Source organism: Vidua macroura, chromosome 14 (assembly GCF_024509145.1).
Source record: "Vidua macroura isolate BioBank_ID:100142 chromosome 14, ASM2450914v1, whole genome shotgun sequence".
NCBI classification, from domain to species: Eukaryota; Metazoa; Chordata; class Aves; order Passeriformes; family Viduidae; genus Vidua; species Vidua macroura.
In genome coordinates, this window is record NC_071584.1 from 10,376,551 (window position 1) to 10,397,958 (window position 21,408).

The window sequence follows — 21,408 nt, forward strand, 5'->3', positions numbered from 1 at the left end:
GTTGGATTAGGGGAACTCCTGAGGTCCCTTCCAGCCCCAACCATTCTGTGATTCTGAAATCTCCTGTTTGTTTTTAACCATTATTTTATTGCAAGAGGCAATGAAATAGATGGCAATAGAAAGTGAAGTAAAACAGGTTTGTGATCTTGTGGTGAAAACCTCTCTTAACCTTGGTAATAGGGTATATGGAATCATTTAACTCCTGTACTGCTGCCCCCAGAACCTTTTACACCCACAGGAGAGAACAGTGAAGACGGAATAGAAGAGACTGACCCTTCAATATTGTTGTTGTATAATGGTGGGACAATCTCTGTGATGAAAGGTTTGCAGTCTCACCAAGGTCTTTGGTAACTGCTTGTTCCTGTGTGAGAACACAACTCCAAACACATAAAGTAGTTGAATTTCTCACAAAAGACTCAATGAAATGTACAGACCAGGCAATTTCAGTCTGCAAGTGACTCCTGATTAAAATGGAGTACCGGGATCCTAATGGATATGAAATTCTGTCTCTTTCATTCTCTGCCATTCACTTCATGTTGGAGTTTGAAAGAAATCCTATTTGTCAGTTTTTGAATCTGAGACTTGCAGCTGTAGCAAAACATTTGGATAGAAAACCTATTTTCTACAATTTACTTAGGGTAAAACGGCCTTTTTTATTGTTTACTTCCTGCATTTCAAATAACTTTTGTTAAATCCCAGCTTGTGCACCTGTGCTCCTTCAGAAAACCGTCTCTTCAAATTCTCTAGACTGATTTGTCGTTTTCTTACGTGCCAGAACCAGTTGTATCTCTTATTGCATTAAATCTCTGACATAACATGATGCCTCCTGACAGATGCAGCTGCACATCACCGAGGCTGAGAAACCAGGAGGGAAGCAGAGGCCCGGGTCTAGGGAAGGCTTGATATCTCCTGTGCACAAGTTGTACTCACAAAGTTTTAAGCCTGGCTGGCAGATTTATCTATTTTAATTCTTTTATTTGCAAGTACGAGAGAAGGTCACAGGGGAAAGCTGAGCGAGAGGAATCTTTCTGCATTTTTTTTCCCCCCATCTGTACACATATCTGCCTCATACCTCAGCTTCTTACTGTGCAGGGCTGGGAGGAGGAACTCCTTGAAATCAGCTTTGCATGTTGACCAGAAGCAGTCTCAAAAATTTATTCAAAATCTCTCTTGGCCCTTACTATCCTGATTTAATAAAATCAAAGAGGAGCTAGTAGTCCTGTCAGATGAGAAGCTTATACAGAAATGTTGCTCTGGATAAAAGGGTTTGCATGTCATCCAAAATTCTGTCACTTCACATTTCTGGGACTTGTCCTTTAAAAACTGAAGAGTGAAGAGATAGTTCCTCTTTATGATGTGGTTTGATTTTGCTGCTCAGTAGAAGAGTTAGAGATTCCTCTGAGGGTTTCATCTAGGGTTGTCTTACCCCCTGTCTTGTGGTTCTTGAAACCACACTAAAGTAAGCGTGGTTCAATGGAAGAAACATTCTTTACAAAAACATTTCTGTTCCTTTAAATACTCCATGTGTTTACAACATCACTTTTTTTTTATAAATTGGTCTATGGATTAATTCCCTCTCAGTTAACAGCTCTTAAGATTTTAAATTTTCACCCTTTGGACCTAGTGCCTGTAGCAATCACCTAGCAAAAAATTGCCTTTTAAAACAAGAGGCAAAAGATGCATATCTTCAAAATTTGGAACTGCACGTCTGTGACACCTTTTATGGTCTGTGTGCTAAATCCTAAAGTTGCTGTAATTGGCAGGTGGATTCCTCTCCTTTTGGGTTTGTTTGTGTCTGTGCCTCAGACCCCAGAGCCCCTGCCAGCCAAGCCGAGCAGGACTTTGCTGTGTGACATTGTTCACAACCTGGGGGAAGCTTTTCCAAGCTGAATTCCTTGCAATCCATCATTTGCTGTTGTGTTTTGCTGGAGCCCTCAGCCCTTCCCTCCCAGCCCCTGGGGGCTCTGCGAGGGTTAATCTCGGGCAGTTCGGGGGCCTGGGGCTCACACGCAGGGCTGCAAAGGGAGTGAGATCTGCCCCTGCAGTCAGGCTTGGCTGAAATTTTCAACCTGTATGAAAACGATGGTGTTTTAACACTGTATGGAATGGGCCTGGAGGCATTGGCATGGAGGAAGACTGTGGGTAGTAATGATAAGTGATGGTGTGGGAGGGAAATACAAAACAGTGTTACAACCACCAGTTGGCAGCCTTAGCACTGAGGCTTTGGCTGGCTGTTTAATAACTGCTGTAGGGGATAACATGGAAAGCATCTGTTGTTGAATTGAATGAGCTGTTGTATGTTAGGAGAAAATCTTGCCAAAATTGTCTCGAGGATCTCTGTGGCTGTCGCTGCCCGTGGAGGGCCTCACCTGGCTGCTGTGCACCGTGTCCCTTGTTCTGCACCCACTGTCCCTGCTGAGCAGTGGAAACCAGAGCAAAGCAAGCTGGCCTATGGCTTTGCTGGCCCCATGTTGGGCTTCTCCCTGGGGGCTCCCCTAATGGAGGAAGCCCTCCTGGAGCAGTTCTGTGTCAGGAACGAGGAACACATTGGACTTTTTCAGTCTTCAGTTTCTTGTTTATTGTTATCTTATCAGAACTTCAGCATGCCATCTGCACCAGACCTTGCATGCAGGAAAACAGCACAAAAATGGCCCCAGATGTACAATTTCAAGGTCTTTTAAGGCTGAACTAAAACTAAGCTACCCAATTAAGAAATGACACCTAGATTATTTTCCCTTTTAACCCAATAACTGATCCCTCAAGGCCTGCAATGTGGACTTTTCTGCCCAATTGCAAGATACCACCCAAACCCAAAAGAAGAAGGAAGAAGGTGAAAAAGAACAACCTGCCTCTACCCTAAAACCTCCATCTTGCTTCATATCCATTACTGTATTCTAAAAACCTAAACTCTAATTTTCCACTCTGTGATATTATACACTTCTAGCCAACTACACACCCGTAATCTCAGTGCTATTAATCAATTTTGGAAGTCTTCTCCACAGCCTCAGGTCAAATGCAGTGCTCTCCTGCAAGTCTGTGCCTTTCAGCACAGAAAGTTTAAAGTTCTCAGCATCCAGGATTCCAACACTGGGGAGAGCAGAGTCATTTGTAGAGTCCTGAAACAGCCATGGCACTCATTTCCTGGCTTGACAAAAAATGGAGCTTATAGTCATGTAGCCTTTCCCCTGTTTATTGGCAGTAAATAACCCCTCTAAAAATTGGCATGTTCAGACTGAGTTGGAAGAAGATCATAAGTAAGTTCAAGGGTGACTATTTGTCCTGTTCTCCAATTACTTTTTATTAAAGCATTTCATTCTTCAGTAGCTGTACCCACAGATGGTACAGCAATGTCCAGATAACTCAGAGCTCATCCCCATCTTTCCTGACCCTACAATTACCCTTGTGTTTCAGCTTCTTTTCCCTCTAACTTCATGCCAGTCTCTGTTCTTCATTCCACACATAAAGCAACTTTAATAACTCGACATGCTAATGCTGACTTAGCTTTTGCCATTTCTCGTCCTCATTTGAATATGTAATGTCCCACAAGGATAATTGTTCTTATATTTTGATTTCTTACAGTGTTGTCTTTTCCTAATTTATGTCTCTCCTATTGCTGCACAGTATTCCTCACTGGCTCCTAGTTTAGAAAATTGGCTATAATTGCTTTGATTTCAGAGCACATAAAGGGCACCAGTGTGCTCAGACACCTCCCCTCCTCCTCACCCGGCTCACTCCAGACATGTAAACCTATTTACTTTTCTAGGAAGTTGCAAAATCTTGGAGGGAGACCTAAAGAACTCAGTTTGGCAGGGCTAACAGGAAGATCAGGTAGAGGGGTAGTTTAAACTGAGAAACATATACTTGGGTTTGATTATGCTGTATTTCAAAATACACAGTTCTTTTATAGCTGGAAAATGTTTTGAGATTTGATTAGAGCTTTCAAAAGCCTCAAGTTTTTATTAAAGAGAGACAAAAAATTTTATATGTAACTTTCTGCTTGGTGGATGTGTCTGTGTGACGTCTGCAACAGCATCATAAATAGGTGTTTGCTTTGACTTTTTCCTTTTATGTCTCAGATGCATTTCTTCTTCTGGATTTGTTTTTCCTGCACTGTTAAGCAGCACTGACTGTGTGACATAGAGAAGAATACTTTTGCAAACTGTGTTAAGCACTGCTCATCAGAGAGGTGGTCAGTCTCACACCTCTCTCTTCTTCTCTCCCAGCAGGGTCTAATTGCTGTAAAAAATAAATTAGTATCCTGAGTTCAGGAACAGTAACTCAATAAATGCATTGATGTCAGCAAATGGCAGTCTTGCCTACCCTGCTGATATAAGTGATTATTCTCTTTATGCTTAAATATATTGTGTTGTGATTACTTTCAGAGAACCCATTATGGCCTAGCCCTCACTTCTGCAAATACTATAAACATCTTTAACTGCCAGCATACTCTTTTTCTTTTAGCTTTCCAAAACATGCAAATGACAACTTATGTGCTGTAGTAACCAAGAGACTTGTCCAAGTTAAAATCTGGGCCTTAGGACTACCAAAATGTTTGAAGACTTGAGCAGCATGTGTGCATCACCAGGACAAGATAACACCCTGTAGCCTTCAACATCCATGTTTTTAATTGCAACCTTATTTTTGAGTTTCACTGCTGCTGGAATATATATTAACCTACATCTACCTGTGAGCTGGATGCCTGCATTGCAAGAGTGTGCAAAGTCACTTCTGTCACTTCTGATGTGGGAAACAACTGAACCTAAGCCACCATTTTGGGCTAAACTTTTAGGCAAGTGTTTAAAGGCACTACTAGTTTAAGTTATGTAAAACAAGAGGTCTGTCTTTAAACACCAGAAAAAGCACACATTGCCACCAGTTTTAAATAAGCCTACTTTTATGCTTTTTATTTACCTGTGTACTCGTTTATCTGTAGCAATAGGCACAAATCAGTGGGTTGCATGCACAGGTTTTGTGCCTTATCCTTAGGATGGAATAAAACCTTTCTCACCCTTTCACATTGAAGCCAACAGATAAAATACTGGTTCCATTACACCTGCAAGGGCAGGAACAGGCATCCTATTTCCTGAATACAGCAGAACAAATTAATATTTTGGGAAATAGACTCCTTTAGCAACCTCCTGTGCCTTGCTGTGGGTGTAGCTGGATGAGCAGAGTGCATCAGTACCTGACTGTGGGTGCAGAGAAGACCTGGGCCACAATGGACACGGAGGAGGTGCTGAACAGAGCAGTGTTCCAGAGCAGTGTCACTGCAGCCCTGGCTCCCTGTGAGCAGGGATCAGTGGGGTGATCCCAGAGCAGTGTCACTGCAGCCCCATCTCCCTGTGAGCAGGGATCAGTGGGGTGATCCCAGAGCAGTGTCACTGCAGCCCTGGCTCCCTGTGAGCAGGGATCAGTGGGGTGATCCCAGAGCAGTGTCACTGCAGCCCTGGCTCCCTGTGAGCAGGGATCAGTGGGGTGATCCCAGAGCAGTGTCACTGCAGCCCCATCTCCCTGTGAGCAGGGATCAGTGGGGTGATCCCAGAGCAGTGTCACTGCAGCCCCATCTCCCTGTGAGCAGGGATCAGTGGGGTGTTAACCAAGACTGGTGCCAAAGGTAAGAGTGTGCCAGTTTCTCATCTGGGCTTTTACAAGAAGCAATAAAGCTTCTTGTCTTGTTTCCCACCACAGCACGTGGGTCTGCTTCAGCAAGCAGTGATGGGCAGCAGCTGCAGGGTAACTGCCCACAGTGAATCACTGCAATCAACTCCATGGGGAGGACATCTGGGAGGTTCTGGAGCTTCCCAGCAAACAGGACCAGGTCTGCTGACATTTTTTTCAAGATCTTGGACCATAAAATAAAGACAAGAGTTGATGAGATCATGGGGAGCTGGTGAGAACCAGAAGGATTTTGTGGCAAGGACAGGTCCCAGGGTGAATAACCAACATTTGGCTCGGAGTAGTTGTGTGAAAGATGGATAAGGGAGGAAAGAGAGCAGCAGAAAGCATCTTGTCAGTATGTATTAGTGGTCTGTAATGTGTTTATGCTTAATGGGAGACTTACATAATCCCCACTGGCCCTCACTGAGGTGGTGGCATCTCCACTACTAGGAAATTGGTGAATAAAAAATACTTCATGCTTGTGTCTGAGCTCAGGTTTATTTTAGTGGCTGTTTGATTATGTTCAGGCTCACATATTTCACTCTTTAGACTGTTGAACTTTCTAAAAGTCTACCTTGCAGGAATACTTTGAAACACCTGCCTTGTACAGCTGTGTCTGAAACAAAATTTAATTTAAATTTTCAAGACTAATTGTAAAAGTTGTTGGTGTGCCTTTAGGGCTGAGTGTAGTTATTTAGGAAGATTAGTAGTTCACAAGGTCATGTGCAAAGTAGGGCTAACAAGATGCTGAGAAATAATAGTCTCATATGGGACTGGTTTCAGGTTGCAGAGCAATAGTTCAGAGATTTAATGCAGCTCAGATGTACTTGAAAATCATCCCTGTTTTTAAAAACTTTTTTTTACTTTCCTGACCTTGAAAATATCTTATGGGTGGTTTACAAATAAAAATCTAAACATCACTATAATCAGAAAAACTGCACAGATTTCTATTTTTCATTATTTTCTACTTATCTTTACTCTTATTTGAAGTCTCATATGATTTCAGTGATAGGCACACAGGATACATTAACACAGCAGATTTTTTTAAAGAGATTAGATGAGAATTGGGTTGCCTTCTACAGAGCATTTTGCTTTACTTCCCCCCCTCTTCTTTTTTGAAGATATCTTCTTATCAGGTGTGAATACTAACATGCTGATATGGGGTGACAGATTGACCAAACAACCATAGCAACAGTAACTATTTTCCTTGTGATAAAAGCTAAGCTAAAGGTTATGTGTATTACTGCATCTCTCAATCTATTTGCTCCACAGCACAGTGCCAGACAAAGGTAAGAATACAGACAGCTACAGCCAGAATGTGCATTTATTTTGAGGAAGCATGAGTGACTGAACTCTGGTTAAAGCACAAATGTGGGTAATATTTCTTTTCTAATACATTATATCAAAAGAAATATTATGAAATGTATGTTGAATAATTAGCTGCATTTTTCTTTTGAAAATTTATTGGATTAATATCTTCTTCATCATGCACCCTTAGGAAAGGGAATAAAAATAAAAACCTAGAGGCTGCTTTAAGAAAAGCATTTGTTATTTTCTCTTTTCAGGAACAATATTGGACTTGTACAGTTGATCTGGACAATATTTAGTACTGAGCTCAAGTCTTCTGTGTGTATCCCCAAAGCTCAGATGGTTTAAGGACACCAGGAAATGTCTCTGGACCATGAGAGCTGCTCATTTTTCCCAGCATGGACTAGAATGAAGTGTGTTATTTCCAGAAGTAATATTCATACTGAGTTGAAGCTATAAAAGTCTTCACATTAGTGCCTCACACCTGATAATTTAGAGTATTTTCCTATTTTTTTAGTCTCTGTTTATTAGGATAATTATATTGAGGGTTTTTTTTTGCATTTTCATAACAGGAGGATAATTTTGTCTGCCAGTTGGAAGGTCTGTCTGTGTGAGTGGTCCCTGCTGTGAGAGGTGCCACAGCAGCAGCTCTGGGCCATTTAGTAACTGAGGCTTCTCAATGCAACAAATAATGTGTGGTGATGGTAATTCCCTGAAGCAGGTTGGATTTTAGGCTGGAGAGAGATATTGTACTGGGTTTATTCAGTGCTGAATCAAACTCAATGTCTTGTGTTGGAATAAGCTTCCTGTTGGAGGAATGAATATTTTAGAGTGACTTAGTCATTGTTCTGGAAAACTTAAATTCTCTTATTAGGCTTACTTAGGTTTTTAAGTCACCAGACTGAATCTCTGCAGTTCTGTTGAAAGAGGAAAAAACAGTGTCTGAGTTCTGTGGGCATAAAGGGAAGAAGGCAAATGGCATAACTCTGCCTGGTGACACTGATTTTGAGAGTGAATGACTGGTATAGAATATCATGGTAAGTAGACAAAAACTTTTAAGTTCCATTAGCTAGAAACAAATCAAAGTTAATGAAGTAATGACTCTGGATGTTTTGACTCCCTTGTGGCTATAAGGGTGATTTTCAGTTTCTATGAATAGTCAGTTACAAGGCTTCAAAATTTTTATTTTTTTCCCAGAAGAAAAGCAAAACATGAGGATCCTTCAAATGACCTCCATTATTTAACTTAGGGGTGTTATTCTATTTAATAGCACAACAATTATGTAAAATCAAAAGAACTGTGCCATTTTCATACTGCCAGATTGACTAGCTTTTTTTTTTTTTTTTTCCTTATAGTGTAAAATTCCCTGTGCAGTTTGAAGGGCCCATGGTGCACTTTTGTGAAATATTCTCTGTGTGATAGTAGGAGGGCAGGCTATATTCATCAATAGCCATTATTTAATGTCTTTAATGAAAATACTAATTTCATACTTCTGTGGTAAGTTGCTGGTATGGTTTGCTTCCATAGGATGGATTTAGGTCAAGTAAAGGATGTGTCTACATAAATGTTGGAAATGTACAGCAAATGTGGCTCTACACTGCAAGCTGAGGCTTATTTTTCATCCAGTCTGTCATGTGCAAGATGAGATGAGTAGGCATGTCCCTATCAAAATGTTTGTTTTCTGTTTATTATTAAATCCAATCTAAATGAGTCATTTTAGCAGAGAGCACAAAATCACATATGCACCTTCACACCTTCACTTCTCTTCTGAATTTAGCAGTGTTTAACAAATGTGATTGTGGTCAGAGTTGTCTTGTATTTTTTTCCATACACTGTTCACATAACCATCAGTATTTTAGTGATGGAAAGTAACTGCAGTGTGTACCTGCAGATAAATTGTGGGGGTGTCTGTTTTGGGAGAAGGGTTCACTGTGTAGGGTCAATTTTGCAATAGCAAAATGCCAGCCCAAATCTTGATTTGTACAGATGCAACCTGGTCACAGCCAAGTTTGTCAGAACTTCCCACAGTCTAAAAGAGCAGGTGGTTGCTGTCAGTACAAGAGCTTGAGTTTTTTTAAAAACTGTTTTTTGAGTTATTTTGCTTTTAACTTCAAATAACAAAGAACCACTTTCAGCATCTCATAACTCTATGTAATTACACTAGTGATTATGAGAATGATAGATATATAATTAAAATCTATGAAAAGTGCAGTCTGTGAGAAATGGGAATTAGCTTCCCAAATTGCAAGTTTGTCAAAAAGTAGTTCTGAAACCCTGGGCAATGTAGTATTTTCTCGTTTGTCACAATGACTCACCTCAATAGGTCATGCTTTAGTTTAACAGGAATCTGAAAGAATGTGAGAGAACTTTTTTTTGAGATGGAGAGGAAAGAGTTATTTTTCTGTTAGTTTTTTGTTGGCAATGCTCAAATCCACCATCCCTTCTGCAGCAGGGGAGCCCTGGTAGCTCTTTCAGCCACTGGCCAGCACAATGTATAGTTTGCAGCACTACTGTACAACCTGCTGGTTTCATTCTGCTGCAGATGAGGAGTGTTTTGAACTCCAAGTGCCCAAGAAGGCTGAACACCCGCTGAGCTTCCTGCCCACTGCTGCTCCAGACAGCTGGCTGTGCTGAGGCCATGTGCTGGGCAGGAGAAAAGTGTTGCTGGCACTCCAACGCCCACAAAGAAAGGGATGAAAGTGTTGTTGTGTCTTGTTCTGCAGTATTTTATTCCTAGCAAACTAATGGATCACTTCCTGAACTCATCAGCTCTTTATTTCTCAGCACAGAGCATTTTCTATTCTCATTTATTTGGGGCTGGGGACTGGAGGAAGCTCATATTTAAAGGAAAAAAACCTCAGGCATGCAGAAATCTAATCACCAGAAATGACACAAACAATAACACCATCAACATACAGCTTTGGCAGACCTCTGATACTGGTGCTTCAGAGGTTGTTATACAGCATTCTTTGGGGATTCCCTCTTCCAGCTCCTGTGGTGACCCCCTGCCACCCAGAACCAGCAGTGAGAACCTGCTCCTCCTGCACCAGTGCTGCTGTGGGGAATGTTGATGTCCCTGCTGCCTTTCCCAGGAGTGACTGTCCCCTGCTCTGCGAGTGCCACGTGTTCATCTCATCCTGCACTCTGGGAAGGAGTATTTACACTTTTTATTTTTCTGCTGTAACCATAATCTGCTTTTAGAATGATGAAACAAGAAGGGTCTCCCTTAATTACTGTCACTGGGGCCACCTAACTTTTGCTCTTTTAAGGGCAGATCACCCAGGTTTTAGTAGCTTTTTCTTAAATGGAAACTTTATATAACTTATTTTAGTTTCTTCAATTATTTTGTTGCTTGTCTTTGAAACCTCCTAAGTAATCATTTTTTACAAGTTGAACAAAACAGGAAAAAAAGGATATTATGTATGAGCACTGGAATCAAATGGTGAGCCTTCAAACAATCCTTCAGATCCCTGTTTACAGTCCAAATGTATTTGCCTTTCCAAGATGTGTTTATTTTCTCTTCCTGTAATGAAACTGTTGTCTTCCTGGGAAACAGTTCACTTACTTGTGGCATTCACTTTCATGTCTTCTCATTATTTGAAATTATACTTCACAATGTGGTAGAGACATTGTATTTTAGCCAGTTATTTCACTAAAAGTGTGAAAAAACCCATGCTGATTTAACTTTTTTTCCTCTCCTCCATAATTTTATTTCTTATGGGGAGAGAAAGTATGATCACAAGTTTAAGCTTTCCAGTCATTGTATGAAGAATGCAGTAGAGCAGTTTGATTGCTCCTAAGGGAGAGAATGGCACTGAAGCCCTGCACTTATTCACCACCTAATCATGGAAATAACTGGAACTCTGCAAGTAGGAGTGAAACACTGGTTATTTCATAGCTATCAGCCTAAGCAGGGAGGACAATTGCTGACATTATATGAGCAAGCTCAGATGTACAAAAAAAGCTGCAGGTGACTTGCAATATTTGTTTGGGTAGATGTCATGACTTGGATAAACAGGTAGAAATAAAGCTTCTCGCTGGGTTCCTTGGATGTTAGAAGTGAGGCTGGCAGTAGTATGGGGCAGGGGCCAGCTATGGTTGGGTTCTGAGCTTTCTTTTGCCCTGAATGTTTATTGGAGAGAGCTGGATCTGTCCCAGTTTCAGAGTATTTTGTTACATTTAGGCCAGATGTTCAGGATCCACTCATTGTCACAGTCTGGCTCGCTGTGACCCTGAGCCCGGACCAGAGGGGGGAGTGTGGCAAATAGAGGGATGGGAATGATGGAGCTGCCCGAAAAATAAAGAACTTGAATAGCAAAATAACAAACACAGAAACTGCACAATCTGAGGGGCAAGATCCAAAGATGAGGGGTGTGGTGAATATAACAATTATATAGGGTGTTCTGAGGGCAGGGCTCCAATCATGGACTTGGAACACGACCTTACATGAGACAGGTCCTGAAACAGCTGAGAGCAAGAACCAGAAACATGACCTAATATAGAATATTTCCATTAGCATTCCATTAACATACCAACTCCCATGACCACACTCTTCTCGTCATGACCTGACCAGATATCTCCCTTTCAGTATCCCACTTCCCATGGTCTCAGGTTGATGCCTCCTGTATATGCCACTGAGGCTAAACCACCATTCATCCCAGCCAGTTCCAGTCCCACAACCCATAATATAGCTTATACTGGCAGGTTCCACTCTCTGGTTTGCACTCCCGAAAATATCTGACTGAGCACAACACTTTCTTTTTTTCTTGATCCTATTTATTTTCAGTTTAACTGAGAACACAAATCTGAATTTATTTTTTTGTTGAAGAAATGGAATATGGCTGTTGTGTTGTGAATTTTTCTATACTTATTTAAAGGGATTTTCATTTTCAGATACTACACATCATGGTTTATCATGACAAAACCCCCTTAATCATTAATAAGGGTAAAATGAATGCTATGGCCATGATTCTGGCATTACACCATGCTTACTCAAAGCTTTGGCATCACCTCTGCTTCAATGAACTTGTTAATGATTTGCACGTACATAAGTGGGATCAGCTGGGATGCAGAGTCAGGACTCTCTGTGCAAATGTTTAAAGCCATTTCCCACCTCCACCACCATCAACATTCTACAATTTTACCAAATAATAGAGTTTTAACATAGGAAAATTGCTGTTACTTGTAACTGTGCCTTTATTATAAAATGTCTTCCTATTATAGTGAGAGCCAGGAAATACAGTAACGTTGCAAAAACCCATCCAAATATAACTATGGTATGGTGATGAAAAGTCCATAGTAAGTGGAGGACAGGATATCAGTTTTGAATATGTTATATTACCTTTATCAGTCTGACATTGAAATCAGAATTTCAATAGATCATCACCAATGGTAAGAGCATGAAATTTAAGCACTGAAAGAACCCCAGATTTTTCTTCTAATTTCTATAACCTGGGGATTGCATAGTTTGGACTCCTCTCTTCCTCGCTGAACTGAGCAATATTGCAGCTTATATCAGTGGGCTGGTAATCAAAGGTTCTCCTAAATGCTCCGTTCAGACTGGATTTGGGCTGTGGAGGGTCTCTGGGGATGAGGCAGCTGCCCTCCATGGATGCCCAGAGCCTGGGCAGTGCCCGGTGCCAGTGCTCTGCTCCTCCTGGGCCACATTCCCAGGGCTGTTATGGCTTATAGGCAGAAACCCCACCTAGTAAAATTCTGAAATTCTTCTGCTACTACAGCCCTAATTATGAATAATATGGGGAAGTTTCTCCTGATGAGTCAGATAAAACACAGCTATGGAATAGTTAACTTTTTGTAGAGCTCAGCATCAATTTCTGGAAGCTTTTAACAGAGACTTGACATTTCTAATTAGGAAATTTTACATACAGGCAAGTGAATTTACCCCCAGCTGGGAAAACACGGCTTAGCAAGAGTTTTACATCCGCCCTCATTGATCTACAGATTATCTCACATTTGAGACTCTGGAGCCACTGGGATTTGCAAAGATGAGAAACAAATGTGGGAAAGTGCATAGAATTTCTTTCACTTCAGGGTTAGATAATAAAACCCTGATAAGTTAAAAATAAAGAGGTAAGGTTTGTTTGTTTTTTTTTTTTGTTTTTTTTTTTTTTTCCTTCATGCATAATTGTTGCAGAGGTCAAAAAACTCCACAAATCAAATAACTTGTCAGCACTGGCAAGATGTCACCATCATGGTCAAATTCTCAAAGCAGCTTGTTGGAAATAAGATAGCAAAGCACTATAGCCTGTTTTCTTTTTAAGTGTCCTGACAGTTAAATAGTTGAGAAACAAAATGTCTGCATGTGAGCTCACTCAAACAGAGAAGTATTATGTGTCTGACGCTGCAATGTCTGACTTCAGAGAATCCCTCAGGGTTTTTGCATTTTTAGCTACACTGTTTATATTTTTGACCTTGCTTTGTCCTAGTAGGAAATAACTATAAAAATACAAATGATAAATGAATTGGTTGTTGTGCTAGTTGAAAATGCTTTATCAATGTAAGGTGGCAGTGGAAATAAGACTGAAAGTCAGATATGGCAGAGCTCTTTAAGAAGAGCTTTCGCTGATTTCTCTTTACATGGAACCTCTGTACAGCTCATTTCACTCTTGTGTTCAGATGGATTTTGTGAAGACATACAACTAAGTATGTGCTGCTGCCTTCAAAGAATATGGTTTAAATGAAATAAAAATGAAATCTTTTTTCCTCTATATATTTTCCTTTATTTGAAATTATTCTGATGAAGCAGAAGTTACTTCTGTGTCAACAGAAAAACAGATAAGGAAGCAAACCATGAAATGTAGCCTATGAAATGTTATAAAAATATAGATGTGCATACTTCCTGTAGTTGTGTTACTGGTATTCAGCCTTGGGAAGGTAGATCTGTAGCACTGTCATGTGGTAAAGAATGGAAACAGGTGATCAAAATAATCATAGGAGTCTGAACAACTTACAGCTAAAAGCTGGGACAAGATAATGGGCTAAAGAGGCTCCAGGTGATCCATAGCAAGGCCATGCATTTTAATGACTTGGTTATTAATAAGAGGTGATGGAAAAGTTTCAACATCATTGAGTTCCCTTCTCTGTTAATGCAGAGCAAAGCCTCTTGGGTGAAGGTGTCTCAGGTACTGAACTGCCCTTGATCTTAGCTGAAGGGCCAGGTGTTAGCAAAGACAATAAAAGTGCAGTTTAGGCTTCTGTTAGAACAGTGTGTACGTCCAAAAATGCTGCCAGAACTTCTAGTCTCAGCATTATTCAGTTGCAGAAAGCAGCAGAAAACAAAATCCTGGTTAGAAGATTAGATGTGCTGCTTGGGAAGCGCATGACTGGATCAGAGGATCTGAATAAAAATGCTGCTCACCATGTGATATACTCTTGCCTCCTACTTGGTTTACAAGCAAATTGCAGAAGCAGACTATATATTTGGTAGTATACATTTCAAAGCTATTTGCTATATAGCTACCGCAGACACCCGAGTGTCATTGTGTGCCTGAAGCCTATATAGTTTATTTAAGGAATAACCCACAAAGCCAGGAAAAAAAAAACAAAAAACACCTCTGTTTCAATTTTCTTTTATCTCTCATTCAGGGTGTAAATACTCACAACTTGTAAATTCTTTTTGTTCAGATAACATGAAGACCTTAACCTATAGTTCAAGCTGGGATTAATTCCATTTGAAATCTATAATTCAAAATATAGAAAGTTAAAGAAGACTTTAAAAAAGAAAAATTACTTTCATTGTTTAAACCAGCTCTCATTTTATGTGTAGACATGCCCCCTCCCCTTTTTTTATTTCTAACTTTGTTTTTGTAAGAGTGGAGTTATAGCTAGGCAGGAAAGCCCTACACTGTCTTTCACTTTTAGTGTTAAGTATTCGTGGCTTCACTGAAGTCCAGTTTATATCTTAACACTTTGGTAACTTTTATAATGGCTTTGACAAAGTCACTGAAGCAGAGTCCATCCATTTCAGAGGAACACATTTTGTAGACTTTAAGACAAATACTAGTAAAATATGACAGGCTGACCTTTTTCCTCTTGGTCACTTTTGCTATTTTTCCATGCACTGAGCAGAGTATATATTCCATATATATACTGAGCTTGGAAGGTTGTAATTATGTATTATTTCTGAGGGGAGTGGTTCTATAACTTACAATTTGAAAAGATTTAAATGCTGATGGTGCCCTGTTTCCATTCTTAGTGAAGACATAAAAAGGTCAGTGTTCCTTTGTCATTTCACTGTGTTGTTGCTGACTAATGTTAATCATTTAATTAAAAGGTCAGATCAGTCATCCTCTTCTTCTTATACCTAGTGTTACTGTAATTATTTTCTTTGCAAATGAACTGATTTAATATTATTAAATAATATTCGTTTTTAAAAAAATAATCCTCAGGAGAAGTGGAAATTCTCTTTGAAGGCAAGCAAGCTTTGAAAATTAGAATAAACTGAAAATAGCTGGATTTTTAAAAATTATTTTCTCCATTAAATAATGTTAAAATCATAGGAAGCTTTTAATGAGAGCATCTGGAGGCTTTCCTATCATGTATTTTGCTGTCTGCGTAGCAGGACTACTGGAAAGCAGGAGTTAAAGTGCTACTAATCACTAAATCCAGCAAACATCACTCTCATTTCATGTATCCTATGGGGATTTGCAGTATTCCCACAAAGGGAAAACAGGGGCAGCTGGGGCTGGCAGCAGCTGTTAGCCCTGAGCAGCACAGGCCACCCTGGGTGTCTGCTGAGCTCGGTGGGGATGGCATTTACACAGCCCTGGGAGCTGCAGAGCACCCCGGGGGCTGGGGGCATTCCTGCTGGGGGCTGCAGAGCCCCCATTTGCTTCCCTTCTGAAGTGGCCCCATGCCTTGTGAATAAAGGAGTGCTCTGGGTGGCATTGCTTACCCCTCTCCACGGGGCATGGCCTTCCTGCCAGGAGATTTCTCTCCTCTGCTCCAGTACTTTCTGAGCAAGCTTACTTTCATCTCGCAGTCATGACATTCTACCTGGTTTCAATTTTTAATGGAAAATGTCTCCCACTCATTCATAACTCTGAAAAGCAGGGAAGAGGAGCAATAATTTGCACTGCAGCTATAATATAACATTAGGGCCAAGGTGACTTTGAATGAAGTGGCACAATGGAAGCTTGGATGGAGTGATATTTGTAGAAAGTGTGATAGTAGTCTAAGCTTTGCTCAGCTCAGGGTTCAGTCTACCTCCTGTTCTGAAAACAGCTGCAACAATGGACAATACTTAACTCTTAGACCCTGTCCAAACAAAAGAAATAATTAGGTCCATAATTTTAGCTGTTTCAGCAAGAAGCTTCACAAATTGAGGATCTTCTCAAAAGTAGAGATGCATTTATTGATCTTATGCACAGATGTATAACAGTTGAGGAATGCTATTTTAAAATGACATGCAAAAATTAACATCAGAAACCCAGAGGCATTTCCAATGTCCCCAGGACATTGATCTCTATCTAGGCAACTTGCAGACTGTAAGCAAGTTCTCAGAAACTTTGTATATCAAATTATGACACCATTCTTAATGAATAGTGACGTATTTGTAGAAAGCAGCATCAAGCTGATGAACAAGCTGTGATCTGGGATATTTGAATACTGGGTTATATTGAACTTTTCAAGAATCCTCAAATGTAATGCTGTCTGGAGTTATCTGAAAAAGCTGAAGTGATTAAGTGCAGGGTTGTGATTAGCTGCACTTTGACAAGATGTGTTTGATTGTGTCAGATTGGGCTTTCTGGAGGAATTGCCTCTCACTCTGAACTGCGCCACAGCTCGAGATGTCATGGAACATGGGATTCCTGGGCTGTAAATCTTAAAGAAGTAATTTTAATTGGTAAAAACAAGGACTGGGAAATGATCACAAAGAACTAGAATTGGTACATCTATTTGTTTTCCAGCAGCATACATCAGTGCAGAGCAACTGAGAAATGTCAGGCAACCTGAGCTGTCAAGGGGTGAACACAGAGCTGAACTGGTTATTAGTCAAGCATCCATAAATGGCTGCTAAGCAGGCAAATAGTGGCAAGGAAAGTCAAGGGCAAGCTTGCTATTTACTGAACATTCAGCTAATTATCCATTTCACTACATACAGGAAAACTCTATCCTTTGTGCATTGCAAAAAAATTTGGTTTTGAAGTTAGAGTTCAGTAAGTACTTAATAACTGCAAAATTACCTTGTATTAGGCACTCCTGTGTTTTAAATTAGCATAACTTTACACGTGGCTTGTGTTGGAAAATATCATTCCTTTTTTTGTTACTACAGGAGGAACACCAGATACAAGGAGAACTAGATGCAAGACCTGTGGTTTTGCATTTTTTTTTTCTAATTCCATTTTCATAGCTGGTGGAGCTGTATTAAGCCTATAGCCCACGATCGCTGCCTTCAGTTGTTCTGCCAGTGATGAAATGGAAATGTTGTTTGGAGAAAATGGAAACTTCTTCCTGATGAGCCTCCTTGTATTTGGAGATTTACAGCAGTACCTTGCTTCTATGGTTCTCATCCTGGTAGTATTATTCAAACAGCAAGCAGTATTCAGTAACAAACAGTATATTATTCAGTAAAATAGACAGACTTTATTCTCTCTTTTCCATTGTAGAGAGTGGTTGTTAAGAACCTTTGATTTGTGACACTGAAACTTTGAAGACACAGAAACATGATGACTCCAGAGTTGGCTAGGGCAAGGTAAGTTAAATTATCATTTCCACCACAAAACAGCTGAATTGTTCTGATAGAAGTCTAAGCATTCAAGCCTGATGTAGAAGAATACTCTTTTTTTGAGTATTGAACTTATGGAAACTAGTCCATAAAGAAAAATCATCATGCACCTTTTTACTGGTAGTGCATTTGAATAACAGCCTGGGAGTCCTGTATTCAGTGACTTCAACATTTCATCCATTTAGAAAAAAAATATTTCTGTCCCCCTCATTTCTTGAGTTTACACTCACATTCATTCTGTTTCAAAGGGAATGTCTGTCAAAGTGAAGAGAGAGTGATATTTGCTATTTTTCTGTGCTTATAGTAAGTCCACAGCAAGTCCTCTGATTCACCTCTGAGAACTGCTTGGAATCTTATCTACTTTTCATTTATCTCAAAGAAAATCCCTGCTGGAAATGTGCCATTTTAATAAAGAAACTTGCCACTCCTGTGTTTTGGAGTGAAGCCCCTCTCATTGCTGTGGCCTGTCCAGCAGCACGCAGGGCAGGGCAGGGGCTGCAGCTTTTATCCAGGTGTTGTAGGGCACTTGCCATGGCCTTTCTGCAATGCTGCTTCTTGCTGTTCCTCTCCTGAGTGCCAGCCCCTGTTATGTACGCCTGCAGGTCACTTGGCTTGTGATTGCTCATCATTAGCTCCCCTCTTCTGAGGGGCTGCCTTCTCATTTTTCTCCCTTTGGTGAAGCCGTCACTCCTTGCCAGCCGCTGGGACCTGTTTTCATACTTATTACTGCTTTTTGCTTATTACAAGTCAGGTTCCAGAGAAAAGTTCTGCATTAAAATGAAGGGAAATTTAAAAAATGAGCTTGTAATGAGAGCAATTAATCAGAGCAGTCTGCAGCATCAGCAGTACTACTGAGTTTGCTGGTGTGAGGGGGACTGAATGAGAGGGCTGATGAGAAGCATGAATTATTTGGGGCTCTGATGTGGCAATCTTTTGCATGAGGTACAGAGAGAGGCTGTTTGGAGACATTCCCATTCCTTTTCATCACATAAAAGGGGCTGTCCTGCAGGAATCCTGACTTTCTCATCAATACAGCAATTCCTTCCTGCTGGCAGCACAGGGTGGCTTTAGTGACCCTGGAAATGTCTCAGTTTCTGCAGGAAGCAGGCAGATGTGCACATCTGAAGTGGCTGCATTATTAGCTGCAGAATCACTGGGTTGATCCCTATAGCAGGACAGAGCTTACTGCTCCTAATAGCAGTCTCAAACCTGCACCACCTGTAGCTTTGAATTACAAATTAAAAAGGGAAAAAGGGACGATCCCTGAAATTTACTTCTTTTTTTTTTTTTTTTACATCCTTTGAAAGTCGGGTAGTTCTGGTATTGGGTTTTTTTGTTTTGTTTTGTTTTGTTTTTTTTTTTTTTTTTTGTTTTTTTTTTTTTTTTTTTTTTGTAATTTTATTTGTTTGTTTGGGCTTTTTTCTCCTGAATATTTTCAGTGATTTTTTTCTGAATTCCCTCACACTAAATGAACTGATCTTCTAGGTTCCCAAATATCTCAGATGTAGTCTGTTTATGTTATCAAAGAAGAGAAGAAATTATTTGAAGCCCACAGTATTTTAGTCAAGCATCTACAGCACATGCAGTCTTTTGAGAGCGCTGTGCTGCTCCCATCCCCTCAATGAAATGCTATGTCAGGCATTCCCAAAGCAATTTTTCTAAATGCTGTCTCTCTGAGCTCTCCTCCAAACTGTAAGGCAGAGCCAAATCTGTCAGGCCAGGCTCTCCTCTCTCTGAGTTACTAGCAGCCAAGATTAATTAGCACCCAGAGCATTTCCAGCTGTGCCGTTTGTGCGATGCTGCCGCCGTGATGCGTCACCACTCACCAGGTCTGTGATTCATTGCTCTGTCAGTTGTTTGAGATACAGTGTATGAGAATGCCATATAAATGCAAATATAAATACAAACACTGAATTCCCCCTGTTGGCTAGTGATAAGGTGCTCATCCAGATGGCACACAGTGATTTAAAAGTGGAAAACAATATTTGGAAGGAGGGGGAAACTCAAAGATTATTCTTAAACACTGTTTTCTTTTTTCTTATGTAGGCTTTAATTGGACAAAACAAAAGACAACTTTGGTTTCTTCCTTGGCTACCTTTGTGGTGCACCAAGGTGATATTTTTCTGATTATTCAGATTAGAATGAGGATAAATTTTGAGATATGTTTGGGAAATGGTACAATTTGTTGTATGTGGGAGTGTGTGTTCTCAGGGACCAAAGCTAACGAGGTCTGGCTGTCGTCTGGATTCATTTGGGCTTCAGTGTAACGAGGATGGCAAGACATTGCTTTTGCTTCATTCCCTGATCACCTGCACTGTCTCAAAATGTATGAGATGTTCCTGCCAAGGGACCTGGGACAGCTTAGGCTCCTCTTGCCCAGCCAGCCAAATGGAAAGGAGGTGTTTGCAAAGTTGAGGCTGCTCTCATGATGGTATGGCAGATACTTTAATTTGTATTGCTTCCTCTTAACTTTAAGTACATGTTCTTAATGGAAAAGTAATTCCTTTTGTCTGCAAAGAATTTTGTCCTGAAGGTGCCTACGTATGCATCTCAATCCTATTTATGTCCCTAATGTTATCAGAGTTGGTGGCACAGACTTTGTAATTTTCTGTGTTGCTGTACTGGTGTTGCTATGTGTATAAAGTTCTCATTCAGGCATCAAGACTAGCCTTCTGTGTGGCTAGTGCAAAAGGAAAGTTTGCAATGTAAGACTGCCAATTTTTTTTTTATCCTGGTCTTTTGCACAGGTGGAAATGTATTTGTTATACTCCCTTGGTCCAGGGATTTTTTTTTTTTTTTTTGGACTGAGTTTTGTGTGGATTTGGAAGCTGGAAATCAGAAGGGGGTCAGTGGGTGTTGCTGTAGTTTCAGAGGAACAGGACTCTGATGGATCATCTCTGCTTTAAGCTCTGGGTCTCCTCAGTGCTTTAATAATCATTAGAGGCCTCTCCTAGTAGCATCATACAATAGCTTTCCCTTGAGTGTTTTTGCTGGCATAAAGCACATGGCTGCCATATTTCATTCATGACTGCAAGAACCAATTCTCTAAATGTGTATAACTGCTACTATATTTTAAATACTAATTCACTTTTACATGTTTTGCACTAACCATACACGACTTGTATTAATAAGACTGTGTCATTTTCTTGAAATGTATCCAATCCGTGCAATCCAAAACACAGTGAAGGACACTAGATTTCTTGCTCATTTCCCTGTCTAGTGTTAAGGTTTTGCTTTCAAGACTTTTAAGAAGAGAATTTGGAAATTTTGGAATGCTTTTCTAGTTGAGCTAGACCCACAAAGGATTAGAGGGCTTTGCTCATTACTCCAATTCTTTTCTGAGAACAAAATTAGACTTGCTGTATCTGTTGTAAGATGGTGTTGTAGAAGGGAGGCTGAAAAAAGAGTGGGGATTGGTGATCATTGATATTGTGGAGACAGAGGGGGAAGGTGAAGAGAGAAGGCAGCAGGGAGAGAGGGGAACAACAGATTAGAGACAAGAGATTGGGAGTGAACAGAAAGATGCAGAAACACTTGGTGGGTGGGAAGTGGGCTTGGTGAGATTCAGGAGACAGCAGGAACAAGGAGTTAAAGTCTGCCAAGCATTGTCAAAGCAGCAGGAGATCATTTTATCCCTAACATTTTGAATAGACTATTGTAAAATATAGATCATTAGTCGATGGAAACAGTAATAG